We start from the raw sequence: 7210 nt of genomic DNA, 5'->3' as shown, positions 1-7210 counted from the left end.
GTGAGCGCGACACGCCCTGCACGAACCAGGGTCTAGACAAGAAAGCTGCCGCCACTAGGACTTTTGCCCTAAGGGACCCACTGGCCCCACACTTTTTCCTGCTTTTCTTCTCCATGGGGTGGAAGGGGGTTTCCACCCACTTCTATTGCAGACCCGTGTCTCCAGACATCTCCGTGTGCCCACGGGGGCGGCATGATTTTCACAGTACTTCAGACACCTGCATGGCCCTGAACTCAAGTCCCCAGCGCCTGGGAAGGAATCAGACTGACAGCACTAGTCCCTTCGTTACAGCTATGCCTCCTGGCCACCTACCACGTGCCAGGTGCTGGGCATCCAGCAGGAGCCAGACACTGTTGCCCTCAGAAGCTCAGGCTCTGGTAGTGGGAGAGACCTGAAGGAGAGAAACGGGACAAAAAGCATCTCCTTATGGGGCCAGGAGAGAACTCACCAGGGTAAAGGCTGGGGAGGCTTTAGTCCCTTGGGTGGTCAAGGAGGCCCTCTCTGGGGAGGTGACATTTGAAGAATCCTGATTGATGAGGCGATCTTGGGGAAGCGTGTTCTGGCAATGAGAACCAAAACACAGAGCCAGAGCTCGAGGGGGCTGGGTGTGCTGGAGGGAGAACGAGGAGTACAGTTCTGATGGGGCGGTTGGCAAGTGACAAACACGCCTGGCTGCTTGTTTAAAGCATGATTCCCAGGCCCCTCCCTGGAGCTTCTGATTCCATAAGTCTGAATACAGACTCGTGGATATGTATTTTTAATTAAGCACCCAACGTGAGCATTAATGAACAGGTACATTTGGCAAATGCTGCATAAGGACCCAGTAACTAAGGAACACCCTCCAATAGAACTCTGCCGGGGGCTCTGCCAATTTAACTGAAGTTGGAAACAGACTCACAGAGGTAAGAAAAGATCAAAACAGTGTTCTTCAACCCTTCCCACACATTAGAATCACCTGGGACACCTTTTCACACACCCGTGCCAGGCTGCAATCCAAACCCACTGAAGCAGAATGTCTGAATTTTGTTTGGTTGGTTTGTTTTGTTTTTGAGATGGAGTCTCGCTCTGTCGCCCAGGCTGGAGTGCAGTGGTGCCATCTTGGCTCACTGCAAGCTCCGCCTTCTGGGTTCACACCATTCTCCTGCCTCAGCCTCCTGAGTAGCTGGGACTACAGGCACCCGCCACCACGCCCGGCTTATTTTTTGTATTTTTAGTAGCAACTGGGTTTCACCGTGTTAGCCAGGAAGGTCTCAATCTCCTGACCTCGTGATCCGCCCACCCCGGCCTCCCAAAGTGCTGGAATTACAGGCGTGAGCTACCGCACCCGGCCTGATTTTTTTTTTTTTTTTTAAGTTTCAGATGAATCTAACGTGCAGCCAGTGTTGAGAATGAGAAGATTAGATGGGAGAGGCCTTAAGATCCTCGTGAGAACCCAGCTTGACCCCAAGTGATTCGAGTCCTTCCCCATGTGCCAGGAGGAATTGAGGACACACACTCTTCAGGGGGAGCCATCTCAGCTCCATTAAGGGGATTTGTGCCAAGCCATCCATCATTCCACAAATATTTATTGAGCACCTGCCTGGCACTGCCACAAGATGTGGATGCAACCATAAACAAGCCACAGCCTCTCCCTTCATCATGTGTATGCCCTAAAAGCAAAGAAGCACATTTATGAACGGGGTTTTCCAAATTGCACTCAGACCAGTGGTTCTTAACCCAGACTACACATTAGAATCACCTGGAGAGCTGTTAAAATTTGTATTCAAATACCTGAGCACCACCAGACATCGATTTGATCAGAATCTCTGGGGTTGGGACTCAGGCATCAGTATTTTGTAAAAACTCACCAGATGCTTCCAATGTGTGGCCAGAGATGGGAACCACTTTAGTTTAGACTCAAACTCTATTGCAGGGGCCTGGGGCTGGCTCAGGACTCATTTCAGAGTCTTGGGCAGCACCTCCTGGTTGTCAGAGCATAAAGAAATTCCAGCCTTTGTTTCCTAAGGATAAGCACTTCTATGCCATGTGTATCCAACAAGCATCTTGCAGGTGGCTGATGCATTTAGGTGGAGGAGGGAAGAGTGATGACCCCAGCTAGGATACTTATAGACAAGTATCTAGAAAGAGATGGATTCTTCTGGGTCCTTATGACAGGGACCCAAGGTCCAGTTGATGAAATTTTGGCCAATAAATAAGAAAACCAGGCTTCCCCTGTGCTTTAGAAAAGGAGAAAAGCTGGGAATGCCTCCCCACATCCTTTCTCATCCCTCCATCCCATAATTATTAGGTGTCACTAAATCTAGTGGACACTTGTTGATTGTGCCTACCCAGAATAATTCCTCTCTTCTTCTCATAACAGCACCCCAGTGTGTTCCTGGGGGAAACTACTCTAAACATAATGTTGTTAGAGCTTTCAACCTAGCTGCTCCACCTTCCCCAAGCAAAGAAGTGGATGAATGACCCAGACTGGGCCAGTCAGAGAATTTTATCTCCACCAGCCTAAGATCCACTAAGGCAGAGGCTATGACCACCTCATTCGCAGCTTTATGTACAATGGATGTGTGGATAAAAGGAGGATGGATAAGTAGATGGATGGATGGCTGGGTGAATGGAGGATGGATGGATGAAAGATGGATGGATGGATAGGGGATGGTTGGATGAATGGATGGATAATGGATGGAGGGGTGAATGGAGGGTGGATGGATGGAAGGATGGATGGATGGAGGATAAATGGATGAATGAAGGATAGATGGATGGATTGATGGAGGATAGATGGATGAACAGATGGATGAAAGAGCGAATGTGTTGCATGGATGAATGGATCCATTAATCAATGGAAGAGTAGATGTTTGCCTGGATGGATGCAGAGTCTGACTCTCCTTAAAATCCTTAGAGTTTTCTTTAAGGGTCCTCCACCCTGAGGCTTACCCTGGCCACCCAACTGCTAGGGCAAGAACCTAAATTCTTACCCCAACTCCACTTCCTCTTCAGCTACCCAACGATAAAATGAGATATTAAAGGGAAGATCACTTTGCAGCTGATCAAGTGCTACAGGAATTTCAGCCTGAGGCAGGACAGTTCAGGACAGTCTAACTGCCTTCGTTGTCCCTCTGAACAGTGGATATAGTTTCAAAACTTCTGGGATTTGGAGTCTGGACTATTGTAATCAGAGTTGTTTAAAAGGAAGTGGTTCAGACTAGGTGCCAATCCATAAAAGAGTCTCTGCTGGACAATGGGGAGTAAAATGGTCTTCTTCCCTAAAGGTTACCTTGAAAGGTGGTAGTTCGGGCTGTGGGAAAGGCATATTTTCAATTCAAAAATAAACAATCTGTGCTCTTAGGAACAAGGTCCGGGAAAAGAATGCATGACCTTTATGCGTCGAGAGCAACTCTGGGAGGTGGAGGGATGGGGGTGGGATGGCGGCCTTCACAGGGCAGCTCTGTCAACTTTCTCTCTATCCCGTGTCCGACCTCCTTTGGACACCCTGGCCTTTGAGTTTTTCCCCAGCCTCTCCAACTGAAGTGCAACAGAAAGCTAGTGAAGCTAGTGAGACTTTGAAACTTCCAGCACACATTGGTACTATTTGACCCTGGAACTATTTGGCCCAGGAACTCAGCTCCCTTCAACATGCACTTAATCCCAGAGTCTAATTACAGCCTGAGATAGGTGCCATGAAAGGCAAGGAGAATGTGTTCTGGAGCTTATGTCAAGGAAACCTGATGTAGACAGGGAATTCAGGCAAGGCTGCCCTAGGGAAGCGACGTTTAAGCTGGGACTGGAAGGCTGGTAGAAGTTAGTTAGGAAATGACAAGGGGAGGTACTAACAGAGCGATGAGGGAGTATGTGTAAAGGCTCTGAGGCAGAAGGAAATATGAAACAATAGAGGACCCCAAAGAAGACGTGAGTGGCAGGTGCTCAGGGAAGGATGAGAAGATGGTGTAAGATCAGGCTAGGAGGTAAGTGGGGCCCAGGAGACCATGTTGAGAGTTTGGGACCCGAAAGCAATTGGGAACAATTGGAGAGTGTTAGGCAGCACATGACAGAATCATAGGTGAGTTTTTAGAGGATGGCTCTGGGTTCTCTGAGGACGCAGAATTGCAGGGGGCAAGGGTTGAAGCAGGAGGACCAACTAGGCAGTTTTTATAGTCATCCAGGCAAGAGATAATGGGGGCGTGAACTACAGAGATCAGTGGTAGCCATAGAGATAAGAAAACGTGGAAGGATTCATGAGACTCATAGACTCTCATCCTTTGGTCCATCTGTGAGTTACCTCTCTTCCTCTTCTAGGCTTCCTTAAAATGGAGCATAATTTGGGTCCACCTGGATAGAAATAGTTAAGAAGCACTGACTCCTGAAGCACCTTCAAGAAGCTCCTCCTGGTTCTGCGTCCCCAGGCTGCTTCAAGATTGCCCTGGAGTTACCCCCCACCTACAGCTCTGCCTTCCTTTCCACCTTCTGGTAGAAAGCTCATTTTAATCTACAACCTGAGCCTCTCCGCAGAAATCCAGGCTTGTATATCCAATGCCAATCCAACATCTCCACTGGGGCGTCTAACAGGCACCTCAGTGTGAATGTGTCGGAAACCAAAGCCTACGTCTCCAGCTGTTCCTGCCTCATTATGCCTCAACTCAAGTATTGCTCTGCCTGTAATCCAGTTCTCCAATCAAACACCGAAGAGTGGTTCTTGAGTCCTTGCCTCTTCCCATGCCCACATGCAAACCCTCAGCAAATGCAGGCAGTTGCACCATATGTAACCCAAAGCCACCCATTTCTCACTAACTTCACTGTTCTTCCTCCCACCTCCCAAGAATCCAGGCCTTCATTATTTCTTACTTGGACAACTGCAGAAGCCTCCTCCCTGGACTTGCTACTTCCACTTTTGCCCCTGTGTGGAGCAACCAGAGGGAGCCTTTAAAAAATACACATCTGATAAACCCTCCAGTGGCTTCCCATTAAATTAAAATTAAATAGAAAGCCCTTGGTCTGCAAGGCCCTACGTAAGCTACATCCCACCTGGCTCTCCTTGGGTATCATCTCCTGCCATTCTCCCCTTCTCTTACTCCCTCTGCCACCCTGATCGTCCACATATTCCTTGAAAACGCCCACATGACCCCACCCCAGGGCCTTTGCACCTACCATTCCCTCAGATATTTCCTGGCCGCTACCTCTCTTTGTTCATTTCACAGCTCAAAAGTCACCTCTGAGAGACCTTCCCTGCCTGTCCTAATAAAAATCGCATCCCCCCGGCATTCTCTGTCTCCTCACCCTGCTTCATATTCCTCGTTGCCTTTCCACATGGTATATTTTATTCATATGTATATTTCTTCGTCAGTTTGTTGCCTGTTCCTTTCACTTGAGTGCAGTCCCCACAAGGGCAGGGATATTTGTCTGTTTTCTTCCCTGGGGTATCTAGAGTTGCCAAGTTTAGCAAATACAAATACAGGACATCCAGTTAAATTTGAATTTTAGACAATGAATGCTTTTCTTAGTAGAACTATGTCCCAAATAGTATGTAGGACAGACATAAACTAAGAAGTTATTCATTGTTTACCTGAAATTCAAATTTAAGTGGACATCCTGTATTTTTATCTGGCAACCCCAGCTGTATCCCCAGATCCTAGACTGGTAGCCAGTACATGGTAGGTTCTCACTAAAAAGCAGCTGAAGGAATGAATGGAAGAATGGCGCCCAACAGAGCTTCTACCTGAGAGATCAATCAGTGAATAAAACTGCACCATTAGGAGAACTCAAGTTCCTTCTTTGCTCAGCTTAATGGGACTCCACAGGGATGTCCTGAAATTTAGCAGTGTTTTATAGCCTTGGCAGCCCAGCCTCTAGCCTGGTTGCAATACTTGTAATTATTTGTAGAGAAATAACATTTCATCTGACTCAATGGCTTCAGGGAAATTCTACCTGCACATGTTGCTTAAAAAGAAAAAGAGCCTGGTATGGTTGTGCAGACCTGTAGTTCCAGCTACTTGGAGACTGAGACGGAAGGATCGCTCAAGCCCATGAGTTTGAGGCTGCAATGCATGACAATTGCACCTGTGAATAACCACAGCCCTTCAGCCTGGGCAACATAGCAAGACCCCGTCTCCAAAACAAGGAGTGAGGCACAGAAAGAAAAAGACTATCTATAAAAGACAATGTTCTGTTACAGAAAATACGTAAAGGTCTTGAGTTTTTTTGGGGGTTTTTTGTTTGTTTGTTTGTTTGTTTGTTTTTTGAGATGGAGTTTCGCTCTTGTTGCCCAGGCTGGAGCGCAACGGCGCAATCTCAGCTCACCGCAATTTCTGCCTCCCAGGTTCAAGTGATTCTCCTGCCTCAGCCCATAATAGCTGGGATTATAGGCATGTGCCACCACACCCAGCTAATTTGAGTTATTTATAACAAGACTGGTACATTTGAATCCCTTCCACCCCTTCCAGGCTGACCTTCCTGCTGTAGGTCAATGGCATGAAGACATAAATGTTTGACCAAGCCTGGAGTGATCTTGTGGTACGTTAAAGAACAACCCACAGCTGGGATGCCCAGGATCCAAACTGAGTTCTTTCTCTAACTCATTCTGTGACCTTTAAGCAAGACACCTTCTGTGCCTCAGTTTCTCCATCTGTCAAATGGGAGGAGGTGAATTAGATAATACCTGAGTTACCATTTCAGCTCTAAAATTCAAGGATTGTTTAACAAGGAAAACCAAGCTAATCTGAGTAGCAGCCGGGGCTCGCTTCATGGGATGTGACATGCAGAGTCACACAGCACCCTGCACCTGGAACAGCCTGTGCTTAGAAGGAGCCTGCACTTGGTTGAATGCTCTGCTGTTGACATTTTTAAAATTCTGAATACTTTTTGAACAAGAGGCAATGCATTTTCATTTTGTAGAATGCCCTGAAAATTATGCAGCCGGCTCTGATAGTGTACAGATGCTCCTCAACTTATGATGAGTGACATCCCGATATACCCACGATACACTGAAAATATTGTTGGGTTGAAAATGCATTTAGGCAGGGCATGGTGGTTCATGCCTATAATCCCAGCACTTTGGGAGGCTAAGGCAGGAGGATGGCCTGAGGCCAGGAGTTGGAGACCAGTCTAGGCAACAGAGCAAGACCCCGTCTCTATGAAAAATAAAAATAGGCCGGGCGCAGTGGCTCAAGCCTGTAATCCCAGCACTTTGGGAGGCCGAGACGGGCGGATCACGAGGTCAGGAGAT

The 7210-nt window shown here is 47.5% G+C and overlaps 1 protein-coding gene across 4 annotated transcripts in view; it reads right to left on the bottom strand.

Moving 5' to 3' along the window:
* The window catches only part of NFATC2 (nuclear factor of activated T-cells, cytoplasmic, calcineurin-dependent 2), a 177904-nt gene that overhangs the window by 158066 nt on the left and 12628 nt on the right, over positions 1-7210 (bottom strand). The window lies entirely within an intron of this gene.

The sequence above is a fragment of the Colobus angolensis genome, unplaced genomic scaffold (assembly GCF_000951035.1).
Source record: "Colobus angolensis palliatus isolate OR3802 unplaced genomic scaffold, Cang.pa_1.0 Scaffold319, whole genome shotgun sequence".
Taxonomy (NCBI): domain Eukaryota; kingdom Metazoa; phylum Chordata; class Mammalia; order Primates; family Cercopithecidae; genus Colobus; species Colobus angolensis.
The sequence above is the reverse complement of the archived record's forward strand: the minus strand, read 5'-3'. Positions and strand labels throughout refer to the sequence as shown.